This window comes from Phyllobates terribilis, unplaced genomic scaffold, assembly GCF_046119375.1.
Source record: "Phyllobates terribilis strain yellow unplaced genomic scaffold, ASM4611937v1 Scaffold_2__4_contigs__length_985480577, whole genome shotgun sequence".
Classification (NCBI taxonomy): Eukaryota; Metazoa; Chordata; class Amphibia; order Anura; family Dendrobatidae; genus Phyllobates; species Phyllobates terribilis.
Genome location: NW_027362762.1, coordinates 540,436,718 through 540,459,638, shown reverse-complemented (window position 1 = coordinate 540,459,638; position 22,921 = coordinate 540,436,718).

The following is a 22,921-nucleotide window of genomic DNA, read 5'->3' as shown; positions in this document are numbered from 1 at the left end:
ACAAAACCTCTTTATGTTTCCTGTCAAAATACTTCTTGGACTTCTTGTTAGCCTCTTGCAGGTTACAACGTACATTAGTCCAAACTCTCTCCAAATCACCGGAAAAATTCTCCTCCTCCAGCACCGCCGACCCCAATTTGGAGAACGAACCAAAAGACTGATGTCTCCCAGTGCAACAAAAAAAATGAGAACACCCAGCAGAGGAGGATGTATGATTGTTAAGAGCAAATTCTGTGAGAGGCAGAAACTCAGACCACACCTCTTGATTGTCCGCCACAAAACAACGCAAAAACTGTTCAACTTCCTGGTTCTTTCTTTCAGTCTGTCGATTAGACTCAGGATGATAGCCAAATGAAAATGACAAATGAACTCCCAACCTGTCAGAAAAAGCACACCAAAAGTGAGCCACAAACTGAGGTCCTCTATCAGAAACAATATCCGTGGGAACGCCATGGAGCTTGACAATCTCCTTAACAAACGCCTTAGCGAGTGTCTTGGCGCAGGGCAACTTAATGAATGGAACCAAATGACACATCTTACTAAAACGGTCTACGACCTCCCAGATGACAGTAAAACCCTCAGACACAGGAAGATCAGTATGTGTCCAAGGCGCACTAGGAACCTCCAGAGGGCAAAGCAACCCCGCAGCAGGAGTATGTGAAGCCTTTGACCTAGCAAACACAGTACACTGACGCACCCACTTGATGACTTCCTTCTGCCATCCAGGCCACCAAAAACTGTGACTGATAAGTCTCTTAGTCTCCGAAACTCCTGGATGACCTGCCAACCGAGACTCATGATACTCCACAAACAAATCTCTCCTAAAGGCTCTAGGCATGAACAACCTCCCATGGGGAGTGTTAGATGGAGCATCATCTTGAGCATTCAGAATCCCATTCTCCAAATCTGAGTCCAATGCCGCCACCACAACTCCTTTCTGCAAAATGCTCTCCTCCTCCTCGGCACCGACCGTAGGAGAGAAGCTGCGAGATAAAGCATCAGCTTTAACATTCTTAGTACCAGGGATATAGGTAACAGAAAAATGAAACCAAGGAAAAAAAAGTGCCCACCTAGCTTGACGGGCATTCAAGCGCTTGGTAGCATCCAGATAGATCAAATTCTTATGATCTGTGAAAACCTAAATAGGAAATCTAGCGCCTTCCAAAAAATGACGCCAGTGTTCAAACGCAAGTTTAATAGCCAGCAACTCACGATTTCCAACATCATAATTCAGTTCGGTTTCCGAAATTTTTTTCGAAAAGAAGGCACAAGGATGTACTCCACCCTTGTTCTCCTGAGACAAAACTGCTCTGACCCCCACCGATGAAGCATCGACCTCGACCAAAAAAGGTTTGGTCTCATCAGGCTGTATAAGGATAGGGGCAGAACTGAACCTCTCTTTGAGATACTCAAACGCTTCAATGGCTTCAGTAGTCCACTGGGTCGTATTCGCACCTTTTCTGGTGAGATTGGTTAGAGGTTTAACAATTACAGAAAAATTCTTAATGAATTTCCTGTAATAATTGGCAAAACCCAAAAACCTCTGTATAGATTTCAAACCAATAGGCCTAGGCCATTCCTGCACAGCCTGAATCTTCACAGGGTCCATCTCAAAGCCCTCGCTGGAGACAATGTAGCCCAAAAAACTAATTTTCTGCACAGCGAACTCACATTTCTCCAGCTTAGCAAAGAGTGAATTATCACTCAATAACTGCAAAACTTCACGTACACTCTGCCAATGGGACTCTAAATCTGGTGAATAAATCAAAATGTCATCCAAATACACAACCACATTCTTACCAATCAAAGATCTCAGGATGTCATTAATAAGGTTTTGAAAAAATGCAGGTGCATTGGTAAGACCGAAGGGCATCACCAGATTCTCAAAATGACCTACCGGAGTGTTAAAAGCAGTTTTCCATTCATCACCCTCCTTCACTCGTAACAAATTGTATGCCCCCCGGAGATCATTTTTTGAGAACCACTTGGCTCCCACTAACTGGTTAAGAAAGTCAGGAATTAACGGCAATGGGTAGGAATTGCGTACGGTAATCTTATTAATTTCACGAAAATCCAGACATGGACGTAAACCGCCGTCCTTTTTTTTAACAAAGAAGAATCCGACTGCCACAGGCGACTTAGAAGGTCTAATGTGACCAGCAGCCAGGCTAGTCTCTATGTACTCCTCCTAGGCCTTTCTTTCAGGGATAGTAAGATTAAACAAGCGACTTTTGGGAAGAGTAGCACCTGGAACAAACTCAATGGCGCAATCATAATCCCTATGAGGAGGTAAAACTTGCGACTCCTCCTCCGAAAAAACCCTCCAAAAATCTTGAATAGGTACTGGTAATTCCCCTTTTTCCACAGCCACAATGCGACCATTACAACATTTATCATAGCACTTCTGACTCCAAGACTTAATCACATTAGTAGACCAGTCCAACAAAGGATTGTGCAGTTTTAACCAAGGAAATCCTACAACAACTGGAGAGGGCAAATTAACCAAAACAACCAAGTCCAAAATTTCTTGGTGAACACCATTGATAGTGAGAGGAAATGCAGCAGTTTTGTGAGTAATACATTTCAAAAGAGTGTTATCAATTGCAACCACAGAAATAGGAGATGACAAAGGTTTGGATTTCAATTTAAGGTTTTCTAAAAACCCTTTATCAATCACATTAAGTGTTGAACCACAATCCACAAATACCTGAAATTCAATCAAATCTCCCTGCAGAGTAGTACACCCAGAAAGGAACACTCCTGCAGAACGTAAACAAGCTATACGGACATAACTGACCTTTTTTTTTTCTTTACTTAAACGACGCTCACAATACTTAATCAAATGATCAGCTTTACCACAATAAAGACACAAACCTTCGGCGAATCTCCGATCTCTTTCTTGAGAGCGGAGTGACATCGCCCCAACCTCCATTGGTTCTCCGCTGTCAGAGCAGATTTTCTGGAAACTAGGACCTGAAGTTACAGGAGTTTTTACATCATTGACCCTGGACCTTATTCTCCTGACCACACGAACAGCTAACTGCATAGCTTCCTGCAGAGTCTCAGGTGCAGGGAATGCAATTAGCAAATCTTTAACCCTTTCACTCAGACCAGCAAGAAATAAACTTTTCAGCGCCGAATCATTCCACTTAACTTCTGAAGCCCATCTCCTGAAATGTGTGCAATACATTTCAACATCATCTGACCCCTGATTCAAACGTTTAAGTTCTGATTCAGCAGATGAGATTCGATCACGATCGTCATATAATAGCCCCATACCAGAAAAAAATTCCTCAACAGAACTTAAACACGGATCATTAGGTTGGAGAGAAAAGGCCCAACCCTGTGGTTCCTTGCGCAAAAGTGACATAATAAAACCAATGCGCTGTGATTCATTCCCAGAGGACCTCGGTCTCAAACGAAAATATAAGAAACAAGCATTTTTAAAGGAAAAAAAATCTTGATGTTTACCATAAAAAATATCAGGCAGTCCTACCTTCGGTTCCACAAAATGCGCTCCAGGACAGCTACTCACGTGTTGCTGAAGCTCGGCCACCTCCAGAGACAATCCCTGCAGGCGTTGAGCCAACTCCTGGACGGAAATCATATTGATCCCCGAATTTCTTTCCTTTTAGTTTTTTTTTTTGGGCTGGACTTACTGTTATGATCTGCAACATAAACTAAGGAAAGAATGGGAAAAGCTGTCCCTACAGTAAGACTAAGCTGAATCCCTACGATGTAGCGGGCAGCCTGTTCCTTGTGAACAGACCCGCTTTCGTCCTCGGCTAGTCTGAACGGAGACCTATAGAATAAAGGGAGGGGTCCCTAAAAGAACTAAGGACTGGGACAAAAATGGGACACCTCCTAACAGAAGTTGATGCAGAGCAAAAAGACAAACTGACAAAAAGTACTAGAAGTCCCAAAGGACCAAGCAAACTAGACAGAGATAGGCACCGAAGCACCTGGCTAGAGAGACAGTCAAAAAACACTGAAGTCCAGCAAAGCCAGAAGGGCGGAGCTGGAATATATAGGCAGCTGGTCACGTGACCGCAAAACACAAGATAGCAAAAACTAACAGGAGGGTTCTAACAGTAATTTTGACCAGGGGTGCCCAAACTTTTACATGCCACTGTACCAAGGGGAATCAGTAGTGGCAAAATAACTGTGTAAGTACCACAACACATATCCCTCACCATGTCTTAAAATGTTGGGAGGTCTGTCCTTCTGTGACTGCACGCCATGTACCATGATAGGACTTTTGCTATGCGGTCCTTTGATTTCTATGTACGGCCCTGCTTAGGGGTGTTATTACATTAAAAAGGCAGTGAGGGTCATTATTATAAGGAGGCTCAATGGGGAATCAGTATCATTATAGGGAAAGCACAGGAGGCATTATTATTATAAGAAACTACATGGAGTGTTCGTATTATTACAAGGACGTACTGAGTCATTATTTTTATAAAGGGTCAATAGGACATGATTATAGGGTGCTGTAAGAAGGCACAGGGGAGCGTTATTACTATCAGGATGCACCAAGGGAACATTATTACTGTGTAGGGGCACAGAGGGGGCACTGTTGTTGTGTGGGCATGACGCACCCCCAGGGCAGTGGGGTACTCGGTGTCCGGGCCTATGGATGCTGGGGGGGAATATGTCACAGTGGCTGGCCCGGTCCGTGGCTCAGGGCGGTCAACAAAAAAGGGAAAGTTTATATGGGATTTGTAGTTTTATTGTGACGCCACCTGTGGTTTCTGGTCATTTGTACCAGCGCTTCTGCAGACCTCTGAGGCAGTTGATAGGCAGCTAGGATGGAACAGCTCCCCACAGGTGGAGCGGGCCTTAGGGCAGTGTATAGTTTGATGGTGGGTGGTGATGCTGGGACTTGTGGTGCAGGAGGGATGGCGCAGCAGGAGTAACTGACAGAGACAGGGGATTCGCTTCAATACCTTTACTGGTGCGAATGTCAGGTACGGTCCAGGGTACTCGGTAGGAAGGGTGCACTTCAGGACTTCTCCCCAGTGAGTGGGTAAAAGGCCTCCTGGTCCGTATCTCCCTCTCTCTAAGCTCCTGGCCAGCCTGCAACTGGGCCTAGCTTTTGTGTCGTGCTGTTCCTTCTCCTGTCGCTTGGTAGTAGGACCTTTTTCTGGCAACCACTATCACTGGGTGCCGGAGCCTTCGTGGTTCCTGGTCCTGTGTGGGTCTAGCTTCAGGTTGGCCAGGGACTTGTAGTCCTCCTGGTATGCCGGTGATCCCTACTGAGTATAAAGAGACCCTGTAGGCGCGGACCCGGTGTCTGGTTTACATTCTGTGGTGAGCCTGTGATGCTCCTCTGCCCCCTTATCACCTCTCTCCTCTGCTTCTTGCCTCCGGCCACACTCAGGGCCCCTCAGGCTTCTACTGGTGCTGTAGGCCTTGGCTCGCCAAAGCGCAGCAGCCAGCGTGCTGCGTCTTCACTGATCTCCTAGCGTCAGCACACTCTGACTCCCTAACTCCACCCTCCAGTATATATATACCTAACAGGGCTCCCTCTGGTGGTCTGAGGTGGAAGGGTGGATGTGTCTGTATGAAGTGAGGGCCTCTTGTGGAGAAGTCCGTCCATGCACCCTTTTGGGATCTGTGGTACCTATGCACAGCAGGGCACCACAGGCACAGCAGAAGGGTACTAATACTGAGCAGGGGGCATTATTAATGTTTAGAGTACTGTTTACAGCCTTATTTTTTTTGTGGATGTGAGAAATGTGAGGAGGGGACTGAAAAAAACAGTAAACCCAAAATGTCTATGTATTACATTTTGCAAGAAAGAGTTATGTTTAGAAGAGGAGGTCATGATGGCCTGGATCCAATGGAAAAGAAATGGAAAAAATGAAGACTCTGATCATTGTCACTGGTAAGAACCTATACAGTATACCAGGACCTGATTGGGACCAAAATTCAGCCCTGGCATTTGAATGCACACATGCCCACTTCTGTAATCATAATTTGCTATATAGTGGACCTACTGTTAAGTAGAACAGTGAAAATGGCCTGTGCTGCTGACCTGTATATCAAATAGCCACTAAATTATGGCCCATTTAGACAAGCCAATAATTGGAAAACGAACGTTTGTAGGAATGTACATTCCTTACTATCTCCTGTCTAAGAGGCCAGCAATCACTCAAGAAATTAGACAAAAGTTCAAACATTGGATGCGATGATGTCCGGCTTAAAAATCATCATTCTTGGCCACACATTGCCCTCTGTAATCAAGACATGTGCTGCCAATAACATCACATTCTACGTACACAGAATGATTGTTAATTATAATAATTAATTAATAGTGTTGAGCGAGCACTAAAATGCTCGGGTGCTCGAAGCTCGGGCCGAGCTCACCGTGATTCTCGGGTGCTCGACCCGAGCAACGAGCCCAATGTTAGTTTATGGGAGACTCGAGCATTTTTGCGGTGGCACCTCCGGCAGTCTTTTAAAAGCCTAACAAGTGCCCAAAACGATAGTGACAGTGCTCAAATGACATGGGGACAGCATGGGGATCGCCCCAGGAAGCATTTCTGACCCCCAGGTCACTGCTGTCAACAACGTGGTCAGAGGTATTAAGCCACTTTTACAGGCTCACAATAAAACGAAAGTGAAACTTTTTTCCTGTGAAATATGTTAAGGAACATCCTTTCCAGGGAAAAGACTTGTGTATAAGTTAAAATAAATGACCAAAAACAAAAATACTCCTCCACACATTCGGCTATGTTCACAAGTAGCATTTTTTATGCGTTTTTTGCACTTTTGTATTGCTTTCAACTATGACAAATGCATTCACCGGGAAATGTCATTTTAACATTTTACAACCTTATCTGGCCATGTGCTGTGTGACACATGCATAAAGTGCTGAAAAGACATGGGAACAGCATGGGGAAGACCCCTGGAAGCATCTCTGACTCCCAGGTCACTGTCTAAAAGTGTGCCCATCATTAGTGATCCTTGCCGCATCAGAAGATGCAGACTTGCAACTATCCCCATGCAAGTTCTAGTCCCAGGGCAGTGTTCAATTGAACCTCCCCCATTCCTTGCAATACAAGCGCAAGTATGCAGCCTTCCACCCACCCACCCCCAGGCTGCAATACCATACTGCTTGCTTGCTTGAACTTGAAATTGGGCCTTTTAGGCATGTGGAGGCGGAATCTGGCCACCACGTCATGGCTGTGTTGGCGGCCTGGAATCCATACTCAGTCCCCAGCCGCCCGGCGGCCGGGTGTCCATACTCAGTCCCCAGCCGCCCCGCGGCCGAGTATCCACACGGTCCCCAGCCGCCTGGGGGCAGTCGGGTGTCCATAAACGGTCCCCAGCCGCCCCCATTTCTCCTTGGAACATCCCCCCACACACTTTTCTTAGCCCGGCCTGCTTTAGGCAGCATTGGACGAGCCCACCAGAGAACCAGACTCCTCCGGTGGGCCCTGACTTCTCCATCGGTGGAGTTGAGAGTGCCAAGGTGAGGAGCATGATGATGATGACAGAAGTTAGCATCTGCTATGCTTTCTTTTAATGCAAGTGTAAGTGTGCAGCCTGCCACCCACCCACCCCCAGACTGCAATTCATACTGCTAGCTTGCACTTGAAATGGGGCCTTTTAGTTTAGAGGAGGCCGAAGCTGGCCACTACCTCATGGCTGCTTCGGCAGCGAGGTATTCATACTCAGTCCCCAGCCGCCCCTATTTGTCCTGGTGTGCCTTATACATAAGATTAAGCGCGTATACCAAAACATTACCTGTGCCCTCCCCAGTGCATTTAGTGGGAAGGAGAGCCTATTCGGCTGTAATGTGTGCATGCTAAACCCCTGTTCATGGTGCATGCGAAGATGCTTCCCACCTTGCACCTGTCGTTGCAGACTTGCAACTATCCCCATTCAAGTCCTTGTCCCAGGGCAGTGTTCAATTGTACCTCTCCCATTCCTTGCAATGGAAGCGCAAGTATGCAGCCTGCCACCCACCCACCCCCAGGCTGCAATACCATACTGCTTGCTTGCTTGCACTTTAAATTGGGCCTTTTAGGCATGTGGAGGCGGAATCTGGCCACCACGCCATGGCTGTGTCGGCGGCCTGGTATCCATACTCAGTCCCCAGCCGCCTGGTGGCCGGGTGTCCCCGCTTGCTCCCCAGCCTCCAGGGGATGGCCGGGTGTCCATACTCGGTCCCCAGCCACCCCTATTTGTACCGGTAACCTTTCCCACACTTTTCTTAGCCTGGCCTGCTTTAGGGCAGCATTGGCCGAGCCCACCGGACTATCAGACTCCTCCGGTGGGCCCTGGCTTCTCCATCAGGGGAGTTGAGAGTGCCAAGGTGAGGAGCATGATGAGGATGATAGAAGTTAGCATCTGCTTTGTTTTGTTGTAATGCAAGCGCATGTATGTAGTAGCGGCTAGGCCTGAGGAGGTCAGCGTTTTGGCGCATATCCTACCTCCTCCAAGGATTGCTGGATGTTTTCCTGCTACTATCCAAGTTCTATGACTCCCGTTAAAACAAAGCTTCAGGTGATAAATGATGGATGAGGTAGTGGCAAAGGAGAAAGAGTAGGAGGAACAGGGACCATTCACATCAATATCAGGCCAGTCAACCAGATATGTCTTGTAGGATATGTTTCTGTAACAAAAGGAGCGGTTCGGCTACACAGTTATAGGGCATACAGTGAGTGCAATGCCTACCAAAAATTTTGAGGCACTCCAATGCCCCTTGGAAATAACATGGAGGTCAGAGGGCGTTAACTAAACCTTTTTTTCCATTTATAGCAACTGGGTCTCCTGTGTACTGTTGGCCTAAGCAGTGAATGGAATGCTTTCCAAAAATTATGAGGTACTGCAATGCCCCTTACAAGAGCCATGTGTGGCACCCCAGGGGTCTGGTCACCACAATAATAGAGATTACGTCGGAGAGCAAGTGGGAGGTTTCCTGGTCAGGATCCCTTAAACATGCAACATCCTCCTGCCCCAGTCCTGGGAGGGGAGAATTCTGCCCTTATAAACTGGATCTGGGGTGGGGTTGAGAGAGTCAGAGAACAGTGAGAGTCAGAGTGAGAGCAAGGGAAAGTAACAGCAAGGAGCTCTGTAGGAGCTAGGAGCTAAAGACGAGGGGCTGAGCAGAGCTCGTCCTGGCAGAAGACAATAGGAACCGGACACAGGAGTCCGAAGCTGTGAGGACTTATATATCCAGCAGCAGAAACCAGCCGGCAGGGGATTTCAGGTCCTCTGGCCATAGAAGCCCGGAGGCTCAGTCACAAGCAAGGGACCAGCACCGCCGTCGTGGAGCGGAGGCTAACAGAAGGCCCCAAGTCACCAGCCATACGGGTGAGCACTACACGGTACACTCAGGGACGTGGGCTACTTCTACCCGCTTACAGCAAGGTAGACAGGAAGAGTGCAGACAGACGGGGAGGCCTACAACTCCACCTGGCTAGGGGAACTCCTGCTTGCTCACAGACTGACCAGGCCTCTTATGCTAGCCAGTACTCCCGGGAGGGTCTACCTTATAATCATCAGTAAAGACCCTGAACTGCACTGCAAAGACTCTGAGTCATTCCTGCTGCGCTCGTGCACCATCACCCCCATCATCCACACTCACTGCCCTGAGGCTATACTCCTCACGAGGGGAGTTATCCCATTTTATGCTGCGCACACAACACCAGCCTCAGCGGTCTGCCTCGCAGCGGTGGTACTCCCTGACCTCAATCCACGGGTGGCGCAGTCGGACAATTAACCTCAAAACCTAAGTAAAATTGCCACTGGTTTGACCAGCCTGAGCCACGGGACCGGGTCACCGCCACGGAGACTACAGACCCCAGAGACCCGGCACCGGGTATCCCACACACGTGTACACACGGCCCAGGGGGCGCGTCACATGCAGTACAGCATATTACAAACATAAGTCCCATTATTGGGGAGTGGGTGTCCCATAGTATTTGCTTATGCCTTGCAAGCAAAAGCTGCCAAAAATTAGGACGGAGCAACTTGCAATGCCCCTTACAAGAGCCATGCAGTACAGCATATTACAAACATAAGTCCCATTATTGGGGAGTGGGTCTCCCATAGTATTTGCTTATGCTTTCCCAGCAAAAGCTGCCAAAAATTAGGACGGAGCAACTTGCAATGCTGGCACCCTGGTGGTATAGTGGTGGTGGAGGCTGAGGATAAGGAGAAGAAGATTAAACAGCCGAAACGAGGAAGCGTATACCCATGTGTGGGTGTGAAGCGGTGCATGTGAATACACCTCCCGAAATAACACAGTGGATTTGACTTTATGTTACTCTGCTGTCATTTGGTGGTGATGAGAAGTCTGGCCCAATCCAGCCCTTGTTCATTTTGATAAGGGTCAGCTTGTCAGCATTGTCAGTTGACAGGCGAGTGCGCTTATCAGTTATAATTCCCCCAGCGGCACTAAAAACACGCTCCGATAACACGCTAGCGGCAGGGCAGGCCAGGACCTCCAAGGCGTACAGAGCGAGTTCATTCCAAGTGTCCAGCTTGGATACCCAATAATTAAAAGGCACGGAGGACGCTGGTACGATCGGCAAGTTACTCCCACACCATCTTTTGAAACTTTCCCCTCCTTGTGAGAGTACCCCGCGCCTCAGGGCCTGTAAGCTGGGCGGGTGTCAGAAAACTGTCCCAGAACGTTGACAGTGTTCCCCTGCCTCTGCTGGATTGGAGTTGCATCTCTCTCGCCTGTACGCCTTGGTTGGGCAACGAACTGTGAACTCTGCCGCTAGCGTGTTCAGATGGGAATTTTTTTAAGAGTTCTGCAGCAAGAGCCTTCTGGTATTGCCCCATTTTTGTAGACCTCTCCACCTCAGGAATAAGAGAGTGAAAGTTTTCCTTGTAGCGGGGGTCTACAAGTGTCACCAACCAGTAATGACTGTCACCCAACATTTTGACAACGCGAAGGTCACGGTTAAGGCAGCGTAACATAAAGTCAGCCATGCGTGCCAGACTGGTAACGGGCAAGATTTCCGTGTCCTCACCAAGATGACGACTGACCATGCTCTCCTCCTCCTCCTCCTCTTCCTCCTCCCCCCTGTCCTCAGGCCACCCACGCTGAACCGACTGTATGACACTTGTACAGGTACTACCGTCTACAACGCATGATAGCAGCTCCTGTTCTTCCTCCTCCTCCTCCTCCTCTCCCTCATTGTCCCCCAATGCACGTTGGGATGAGATGAGGCTGGGCTGTGTGTAATCGCCCGCTACGGCTTCTTGATCCATCTCATCATACTCTGGCTGCAATGCCTCCTCTTTAATTCTCTGCAGAGAGCGTTGCAAAAGACAGAAAAGTGGGATGCTGACACTAATGATGGCGTCATCGCCACTCACCATCTTGGTGGCCTCCTCAAAGTTTGTCAGGATGGTACAAATGTCAGACATCCAGGTCCACTCCTGAGGTCTTATGTGTGGAGTCTGACCTGAATATCGACGGCCTTGTTGCAGCTGGTACTCCACAACTGCTCTCTTCTGCTCACAAATCCTTTGCAACATGTGGAGGGTAGAGTTCCAACGTGTGGGGACATCACACACCAGTCGGTGTGCCGGAAGCTGCAAACGCTGCTGCAACACAGCAAGGGCGGCGGAAGCTGTAGCCGACTTGCGAAAATGAGCTGACAGGCGGTGTACTTTCACGAGCAGATCTGGCAACTCGGGGTACGATTTAAGAAACCGCTGAACCACGAGGTTAAGCACATGAGCCAGGCATGGTATGTGTGTGATCTCACCTCGCCTCAGAGCCGCCACCAGGTTACGGCCATTGTCACACACGACCATGCCGGGATGTAGGTTCAGCGGTCTCAGCCACAGATCTGCCTGCTCTTTCACAGCTGTCCACAACTCACAAACAGTGTGAGGTTTATCACCTAAGCTTATGAGTTTCAGCACAGCCTGTTGCCGCTTGGCGGAGGCAGTACTGCAATGCTTCCAGCTTGTAACTGATGTGGTGATATCTGAGATGGAGGCTGAACATGAGGAGGAGGAGGAGGAGGAGGATGCGCAGGAGCTGTACATGGGGGCAACTCTGACTGACATAGGGCCCGCAATCCTCGGTGTGGGGAGGATGTGTTCCGTCCCAAGGTCCGACTGGTTCCCGGCTTCCACTATGTTTACCCAGTGTGCCGTCAGAGAGATGTACCGTCCCTGGCCACAAGCACTTGTCCACGTGTCCGTTGTCAGGTGGACTCTCCCAGTAACTGCGTTGTTGAGGGCACGGCAGATGCTTTGGGACACGTGCTTGTGTAGTGCGGGGATGGCACACCGGGCAAAATAGTGTCGGCTGGGGACCGAGTACCGAGGGACGGCCACCGCCATAAGATTGCGGAAGGACACCCGCTGACACTGGTCGTGGACCCTGGGTTTCGCCCCACAAAGTCGGGTGCTTTGCTGCCATGTGCCTGATCATGCTGGTGGTGGTCAGGCTGGTAGTTTTGTCACCCCTGCTGATGCTGGCATGGCAGGTGGAACATATGGCCTTTTTGGGGTTATCAGCAGAGTCTTTAAAAAAATTCCAGACTCTGGAAGACCTACCGCTTGTACTGGCAACGTCCCTCGTGTTGGTGTTACGGGGAACGGTTGCCTGCCTTCTGTCTGCGGCCACCACACTGCTTCTTCCTGCCTGTTGGGGTACTCTGCCTCCCTCCCCTGTGTGCTGCTGGCCTCACTCTGCATGTCCTCCTTCCCCGTCGGGTCAGTTACTAGATCATCCACCACCTCCTCCTCTTCCACTTGCGCATAACGATCCTCCTCCTCACTTCCTGGCAATTGTGTCTCGTCATCGTCCACCTCTTGTGACAGATTTCCAACGTCGACTTCCTGTGGCCGTGGCTGTTCAAATATTTGGGCATCGCAACATGGGATCTCCTCTTCCACCACTTCAAGCGTATCAGGCGAGGGGCCCAAATATGGAAATGGACCAGTGAACAGCTCTTCAGAGTGTCCAAGTGTGGGATCACTTGCTGTCTGACGACACTCGGCATGGTGGGAGGAAGGAGCATCAGGGTGAGGAGGAGTATGCAGTCGAGACTCACGGCTACTAAGAGTTGACCGTGTGGAAGACAGACCGGAGGTGGTGGTGCCCAGGTAACTGGAAGTATTGTCTGCTATCCAATTAATAACCTGTTCACACTGATCAGTTCTCAATACTGGTGTTGTTCTGTGCTTCCCTAGTAATTCGGTCAAGAAGTGGGAGCGAGAAGATGTGGCTGTTGGTTGTGGCACATTTTCACCTTGGCCACGGCCCCGTCCTCTGCACGAACCATCACCAGAACGTCCACTTCCACGTCCCTTGCCACGCGCCTTGTCCATTATAAATGAAGTAAAATAGCTTACACTTGCACTATCAATGGAAAAAGGGTAATAAAGAGGAGATTAGAACCGTGGAAGAGGAAAACCACAGTTATTGTTTACTGGGGTATACCACACTTTTTTAAATAGAGATATTTGCGGCTGAACAGTGAGCGACACACTCAAACTGCTTTTTTTTTAGATACCAAAGGCCCAAAACTGGATAGTACAGCGATTTGACCCGTGGAACTGCGAAACCACACTGGGATGTCGGGCCTACACAAGACTATTTTCAACAGATATATTTTTGTGTCACAACAGTCAGGAGACACTACTGTTTTTCTTTACGGAAAAAACTACCAAAACCTGAATAATAGAGATTTTTTACCGTGGAACAGCAAAACCACAGTTATAATTTACTGGTGTATACCAGGCTTTTTAAAATATATATATATTTGCGGCTGAACAGTGAGCGACACACTCAAACTGTTTTTTTTAGATACCAATGGCCCAAAAGTGGATAATGCAGAGGTTTGTACCGTGGAACTGCAAAACCACACTTGTATTTCTCGGGCCTACACCAGACTATTTTCAACAGATATATTTGTGTCTGAAAAATCAGGGAGACACTATTTTTTTTTTTTTTTACAGCAAAAAATGCAAAAAGCAGGATAATAGAGATTTTTTACTGTGGAACAGCAAAAGCACACTTCTGTCTCTCTAGCCTACACCAGACTATTTTCAACAGATATATTTGTGTCTGAAAAATCAGGGAGACACTATTATTATTTTTATACAGCAAAAAATGCCAAAAACAGGATAATAGAGATGTTTTACCGTGGAACATCAAAACCACAGAAATAATTTACTGGTGTATACCAGGCTTTTTAAAATATATATATATATATTTGCGGCTGAACAGTGAGCGACACACTCAAACTGTTTTTTTTAGATACAAATGGCCCAAAAGTGGATAATACAGAGGTTTGTACCGTGGAACTGCAAAACCACACTTGTATTTCTCGGGCCTACACCAGACTATTTTCAACAGATATATTTGTGTCTGAAAAATCAGGGAGACACTATATTTTTTTTTTTTACAGCAAAAAATGCAAAAAGCAGGATAAAAGAGATTTTTTACCGTGGAACAGCAAAAGCACACTTCTGTCTCTCTGGCCTACACCAGACTATTTTCAACAGATATATTTGTGTCTGAAAAATCAGGGAGACACTTATTATTTTTATACAGCAAAAAATGTCAAAAACAGGATAATAGAGATGTTTTACCGTGGAACATCAAAACCACAGTAATAATTTACTGGTGTATACCAAGCTTTTTAAAATATATATATATTTGCGGCTGAACAGTGAGCGACACACTCAAACTGTTTTTTTTAGATACAAATGGCCCATAGAACTGCAAAACCACACTTCTATTTCTCTGGCCTACACCAGACTATTTTCAACAGATATATTTGTGTCTGAAAAATCAGAGGCACACTTTTTTTTGGGGGGGGGGGGCACCTAAAGGTTAATAAGATGGGTATTTGTACATTGTGAAGGAGGAAAAAAAAGAGGATTTAGATTAAAAAAAAGGATTTTTCCTGGCCCCCGGGACCTGGAGCTAAGTCCAGCAATTTCCGCAACAGGAGCAGCACACAGGACTGTAATGCAGCGTTTGCTGGTATAACCACTGCGTCTCCTATACAGCCTGCCTGCCTGCCTGCCTGATATACCTGGGATGGATATTAGTCCTGAGAAGTACTGTTTGTTTGTTCTGGCAGCCTTTACAGACCCTACACTAACTATTTTGCAGGATATATCTCTCCCTAAATCAGCAGCGCTGTCCCTACACTGTTTGATCCGGAGCAACTGTGTCCAAGATGGCGGCGCCCGGTTTTAAATACTCGAGGTGACGCTGTGCGGCCAGCCAATCACTGTAATGCCCACAAACAACATGGCTGCAGCATTACAGTGACTGGCTGGCATTCCCTGCATGTTCATTGGCTCTGTAAAGAGCGCCAAACATGCAGGGCGGAGACCCGAGCTCCCGCCCGAGAAACCCGGAAATGCTCGGTGCTCGCCGAACATCCCGAGTAGTGTGATGCTCGGGCGAGTACCGAGCAGTGTCGAGCATGTTCGCTCAACACTATTAATTAACAATATAATAATAATATTTGTATTAGCGATAGTTCTGTGTGCTTAGAAGTGTGATCAGTCTGTATGAACAGCTAGTAAATGACTACTGTTCAGCTTTGTACATAGCTGATTGGTAGTCATTTAAAGAAATCGTCTATGAAGATTTTTTTTCAGATTTTGTTGAGCTGGAAGTTTCATTTACAATGAAAGCCTATGGAGCCTTGTTCTGACAATTCATAGGCTTACATTTTAAAAGCCACTAAGTCTGAAGAGTGGTGACGTCACTAAGAAGAGCAGAACGTCGCTAGATCCCGGAGAAGGCGGCGGTAGGTGAGTATATAAATGCACTATGTAACATGCACATATATAAAGATTTAGTAAAAAAAAATCCCCATGGGAATGCTTCTTTAATGATCTGGACTGGCCCATTTAAAGGGGTCATTAGTAGAGATGAGCGGTGTTCGACTAGAACTGTTCGCCAATCTCAAATTCGAGCTGTTTTGGGCGGTGTTCGAGTTGTTCGACGAACCCGAACGATTTGCAAAAAATTCGGCTGTTCGAGGTTATGTTCGATAACTGTTCGTGCACCAAAAGCGTGTCCTGCATGTCTGGCGCTATTTAGAGCACCAATCATGCAGGGATTGTCTGCCACTCACTGTAATGCCACAGCCATGGTGGTTGTGGCATTACAGTGATTGCCCAAATCGATGGGAACAGTGCCAACAGTGAAACATGAAAAGCCGGCAATTCAGCAGCGGCATACACCTGTACCCGACAATTTAGAACCGAAAGAATAGAGCTTCACACATAGATTAGATAGATATAAACATGTCAGCCACATATATACGAAGTACAGTGAAAGTGCTGCTTACTGTACTTGTCATTTAGCGTAAAGGATTTATCAAAAAAAATAATAGTGTTTTCATGCACCGTCTCTTTAAAAAAGCCGGCCGGCAATTCAGCATCTGTACCCGACAATTTATAACAGACAGAATAGAGCTTCACACATAGATTAGATAGATAGAAACATGTCAGTCACATATATATGAAGTACAGTGATAGTGTTGGTTACTGTACTTGTCATTTAGTATTAAAATAAAGGATTTATTATTAAAAAAATTGGCGTGGGGTTCCCCTTAATTTTAGGCTCTAGCGGAGGTTAAGCAGACGGCTGGGGCAGATGTTTGAAGCCTGGGAAGGGGGTAATACCCACGGAGCTTCCCAGGCTACTAATATCAGCCCCCAGCTGAATACATAGCCTTTACTAGCTATTAAAATGGGGCACCCCCCAAAAAAAATGACGTGGGGTCCCCCCTAATTTAATAGCTAGCAAAGGCTAGGCAGACAGCTGGGGGCTGATATTAATAGCCCAGGAAGGGAGCCATGAATATTGGCCCCCTCCCAGGCTAGAAACACCAGCCGTCAGCCGCCCCAGAAATGGCGCATTCATAGGATGCGCCAATTCTGGCACTTAGCCTCGCTCTTCCACGCTGCCCTGGTGCGGTGGCAGGGGGTAATAGGGTTGGGGTTGATGTCAGCTTATAATGCCAGCTGACATCAAGCCCAGGTTAGTAATGGAGAGGCGTCTATAAGACACCCCCATTACTAACCCCATAGTCAAAGTTAAAAAAAACACAAACACCCAGAATAAAGTCCTTTAATTGAAATAAAGACACAATCCTTTATTGTTCTAAATTAAACCATACTTACCGTCACGCCCATTCCAGCTGAAGCCAACGATCTCCTGCAATAAAAGAAAAATAATAAAGCAACCTCATCCTTACCTTTCCATGGTTCCCACGACAGCTTCAGCTCTGCTACATCAAGATGACAGGCTGGACCGCAGCAGAACGCTGCCATCCAGCCTCTCATCCCGCAGACACTGAGAAGCGCAGGCTTGCTTGCGCTGCTCAGCGTCTCTCTGTGACGACATCCAGATGAGCCGAGTTCATGTCCAATGAACTCGGCTCACCTCATGCACGTCACTGACAGCGTGGGAAAATTCTCACGCTGAAGCGGTGAGTGCAGGAGAATTCTCCCACGCTGTCAGTGACGTGCATAAGGTGAGCTCATGTCCAATGAACAGAGCTCACCTCCTGCACGTCACTGACAGCGTGGGAGAATTCTCCTGCACTCAGCGCTTCAGCGTGAGAATTCTCCCACGCTGAACGCTGAGTGCAGGAGAATTTTCCCACGCTGTCAGTGACGTGCATAAGGTGAGCTCATGTCCAATGAACTCAGCTCACCTCCTGCACGTCACTGACAGCGTGGGAGAATTCTCCTGCACTCAGCGCTTCAGTGTGAGAATTCTCCCACGCTGAAGCGCTGAGTGCAGGAGAATTTTCCCACGCTGTCAGTGACGTGCATGAGGTGAGCCGAGTTCATTGGACATTAACTCGGCTCATCTGGATGCCCTCACAGAGAGACACTGTGGAGCGCAAGCAAGCCTGCGCTTCTCAGTGTCTGCGGGATGACAGGCTGGATGGCAGCGTTCTGCTGCGGTCCAGCCTGTCATCTCGATGTAGCAGAGCTGAAGCTGTCATGGGAACCATGGAAAGGTAAGGATGAGGTTGCTTTATTATTTTTCTTTTATTTCAGGAGATCGTTGGCTTCAGCTGGAATGGGCGTGATGGTAAGTATGGTTTAATTTAGAACAATAAAGAATTGTGTGTTTATTTCAATTAAAGGACTTTTTTCTGGGTGTTGTGTTTTTTTTAAATACTTTACTAGAAATTCATGGTGGTCATGTCTAATATTGGCGTGACCCCATGAATTTCGGGCTTAGGGCCAGCTGATAATGCCACGCTGGCCCTAACCCCTTTATTACCCAGTGAGCCACTGCATCAGGGCCCTGGATGAGTTGGGTACAGCGCCAGAAGATGGCGCTTCTATGAACGCGCCATTTTCCGGGGTGGCTGCGGACTGCAATTTGCAGCGGGGGTGGCCCAGAAAGCTTGGGCCTCCCTGCGCTGCGGATTCCAGCCCCCAGCTGCCTAGTTGTACCTGGCTGGACACAAAAACAGGGCGAAGCCCCACGTCAATTTTCTTTAAATTATTTCATGAAATAATTAAGAAAAAAAGGGCTTCCCTATATTGTTGTGTCCGGCCAGGTACAAATAGGCAGCTGGTGGTTGGGGGCAGCCCGTTCCTGCCTGCTGTACCTGGCTGGACACAAATATAGTGCGAAGCCCCACGTCAATTTTTTTTAAATTATTTCATGAATTTCCTGAAATAATTTAAAAAAATTGAAGTGGGGCTTCGCACTATATTTGTGTCCAGCCAGGTACAGCAGGCAGGAACGGGCTGCCCCCAACCACCAGCTGCCTATTTGTACCTGGCCGGACACAACAATATAGGGAAGGCCTTTTTTTCTTAATTATTTCATGAATTTCATGAAATAATTAAAAAAAAAGTACGTGGGGCTTCGCCCTATTTTTGTGTCCAGCCAGGTACAACTAGGCAGCTGGGGGCTGGAATCTGCAGCGCAGGGAGGCCCAAGCTTTCTGGGCCCCCCCCCCACTACAAATTGCAGTCCGCAGCCACCCCGGAAAATGGCGCGTTCATAGAAGCGCCATCTTCTGGCGCTGTACCCAACTCATCCAGGGCCCTGGTGCGGTGGCTCACTGGGTAATAAAGGGGTTAGGGCCAGCTTGGTATTATCAGCTGGCCCCAAGCCCAAAATTCATGGGGTCACGCCAGTATTAGACATGACCGCCATGAATTTCTAGTAAAGTATTTAAAAAAAACACAAAACCCAGAATAAAGTCCTTTAATTGAAATAAAGACACAATTCTTTATTGTTCTAAATTAAACCATACTTACCATCACACCCATTCCAGCTGAAGCCAACGATCTCCTGCAATAAAAGAAAAATAATAAACCAACCTCATCCTTACCTTTCCATGGTTCCCACGACAGCTTCAGCTCTGCTACATCGAGATGACTGGCTGGACCGCAGCAGAACGCTGCCATCCAGTCTGTCATCCCGCAGACACTGAGAAGCGCAGGCATGCTTGCGCTCCTCACTGTCTCGCTGTGACGGCATCCAGATGAGCCGAGGTCATGTCCAATGAACTCGGCTCACCTCATGCACGTCACTGACAGCGTGGGAAAATTCTCACGCTGAAGTGCTGAGTGCAGGAGAATTCTCCCACGCTGTCAGTGATGTGCATGAGGTGAGCTCATGTCCAATGAACTCAGCTCACCTCCTGCACGTCACTGACAGCGTGGGAAAATTCTCCTGCAATCAGCGCTTCAGCGTGAGAATTTTCCCACGCTGTCAGTGACGTGCATGAGGTGAGCCGAGTTCATTGGACATGAACTCGGCTCATCTGGATGTCGTCACAGAGAGACGCTGAGCAGCGCAAGCAAGCCTGCGCTTCTCAGTGTCTGCGGGATGACAGGCTGGATGGCAGCGTTCTGCTGCGGTCCAGCCTGTCATCTCGATGTAGCAGAGCTGAAGCTGTCGTGGGAACCATGGAAAGGTAAGGATGAGGTTGCTTTATTATTTTTCTTTTATTGCAGGAGATCGTTGGCTTCAGCTGGAATGGGCGTGACGGTAAGTATGGTTTAATTTAGAACAATAAAGGATTGTGTCTTTATTTCAATTAAAGGACTTTATTCTGGGTGTTTGTGTTTTTTTTAACTTTGACTATGGGGTTAGTAATGGGGGTGTCTTATAGACGCCTCTCCATTACTAACCTGGGCTTGATGTCAGCTGGCATTATAAGCTGACATCAACCCCAACCCTATTACCCCCTGCCACCGCACCAGGGCAGCGTGGAAGAGCGAGGCTAAGTGCCAGAATTGGCGCATCCTATGAATGCGCCATTTCTGGGGCGGCTGACGGCTGGTGTTTCTAGCCTGGGAGGGGGCCAATATTCATGGCTCCCTTCCTGGGCTATTAATATCAGCCCCCAGCTGTCTGCCTAGCCTTTGCTAGCTATTAAATTAGGGGGGACCCCACGTCATTTTTTTTGGGGGGTCCCCCATTTTAATAGCTAGTAAAGGCTATGTATTCAGCTGGGGGCTGATATTAGTAGCCTGGGAAGCTCCGTGGGTATTACCCCCTTCCCAGGCTTCAAACATCTGCCCCAGCCGTCTGCTTAACCTCCGCTAGAGCCTAAAATTAAGGGGAACCCCACGCCAATTTTTTTAATAATAAATCCTTTATTTTAATACTAAATGACAAGTACAGTAACCAACACTATCACTGTACTTCATATATATGTGACTGACATGTTTCTATCTATCTAATCTATGTGTGATGCTCTATCTTTCTGTTCTAAATTGTCGGGTACCGCTGCTGAATTGCCGGCCGGCTTTTTTAAAGAGACAGTGCATGAAAACACTATTATTTTTTTAAAGAAATCCTTTACACTAAATGACAAGTACAGTAAGCAACACTATCACTGTACTTATTATATATGTGACTGACATGTTTCTATCTATCTAATCTATGTGTGAAGCTCTATTCTTTCTGTTCTAAATTGTCGGGTACAGATGCTGAATTGCCGGCCGGCTTTTTTAAAGAGACGGTGCATGAAAACACTAATATTTTTTTTAATAAATCCTTTACACTAAATGACAAGTGCAGTAACCAACATTGTCACTGTGCTTCTTATATGTGTGACTGACATGTTTCTATCTATCTAATCTATGTGTGATGCTCTATTCCTTCTTGTCTAAATTGTCGGGTACCGGTGTATGCCGCTGCTGAATTTGCCGGCCGGCTTTTTTAAAGAGAGTGTCTTCTGAGCAGTTTGTCAGCTTTTGGACACCTTTGCAGGTGTTTTCTATGTGTTTCTATGTGTTTTTGTTTGCCTGCCATTGGTTTTAACGGTGTTCGACGGTGTTCTAAGGTGTTCGACGAACAGTTCGACGAACAGTTCCTCGAACATCCCGGTGTTCCACGAACCGAACCAAACCCGAACACTACGGGGGTGGCTCATCACTAGTCATTAGATGCAGAGCAAGGCACTAAACTTGCCATGTTCCAGTTAACCTCCACTCCAACTGCAGTCCCAAAATTCCCCCACCCCCACACCTGCCTGCCATCTAGTTTAACATCTTTTCCAATCAAAAATATCAGCCAAGATTATGTGGCTAAAAAGGGGAGTGTTTTTTTGTGTGGGCATGGGTTCACATGACATTCAATTTGCCAAAAATCATTTAGTAAGGTTCTTTTCACACTGCAGGATTTAATTCAGTTGTTGTGAACCCCTTACATGTCAAACACCTGTATTAACGTTGAACTCCCTAGACTATAATGCAGTCAGTTGGGTTTCCATCATGGGGCCTAGAATTTTACAGAACAAAATAATGGAGCATACTGCAGTATTTTATTCAGCATATTTATCCAGCTCAGTGACAGAGCCTGAATTTGATTGTGTCACCATGCCTTATCCCCTTCACGACCTTAGACAAATCCATACGTCCTGGATGGTAAGGACTTACAGACCTTGGACATATGGATGCCAGAGTCGCACTGATCTCATTAAGGTGCCTGCTGAATCTTGCAGCAAGGCACTGGGAGTCGTCGTCACAGGGATGGGGGGTGCCATCCCCCCGCAAGTGCGATTCTAAATTATGAACAGCCAATCACAGCTATTTCAGTGTTTCAGGCAATGAAATTGACAATTGCCTGAATCACTGATGTACAGTAATTGCACTGATTATGGACTGGTGCCAGCGTCACCAGCCCTAGCACTGATTGGTGCGATTAAATGATGACGCCAATGACGCGCCCCTGGGGCAAAGGGGTACTCAGCAGCCGGGCCTATGGATGCTGGTTGGGGATAGGTCACAGTGGCTGGCCCGGTCCATGGCTCAGAGCGGTCAACCAAAAAGGGGGATTGTAACTTGGATAGGAAAAATAAAATAAATAGTTTGTGACGCCACCTGTGGTACCTGGTAAGGTTTACCAGGGCTGCTGCAGACCTCCGGGGGGTGATGGGATGGCAGCTGAGGTGTTTCTGCTCCCCGCAGGTGGAGCGGACCACCGGGGCAGTATGGAGTTTGATGGTAGGTGGTGATGCTGGGGCTTGTAGCGCAGGCAGGATGGCGCCGCAGGAGTTACTGACAGAGACAAGGGATTCGCTTCAATACCTTTACTGGTGCGGATGTCAGGTACGGTCCAGGGTACTCAGTAGGATGGGTGCACTTCAGGACTTCTCCCCAGTGAGCGGGTATAGGGCCTCCTGGTCTGTGTCTGCCTCTCTGTATGCTCCTGGCCAGCCTGCAGCTGGGCCTAGCTTATGCGTTGTTCTGTTCCTTCACCTGTCACTCGGTAGTAGGACCTTCTGCTGGCAACCACTATCACTGGTAACGCTGGGGCCTTTGTGGTTTCTGGTCCTGTGTGGGTCTAGATTCAGGTCAGCCAGGGACTTGTAGTTCTCCTGGGATGCCAGTTATCCCTACTGGGTATAAAGGACCCTGTAGGCGCGGACCCGGTGTCCGGTTTGTATATCGGGGTGAGCCTATGATG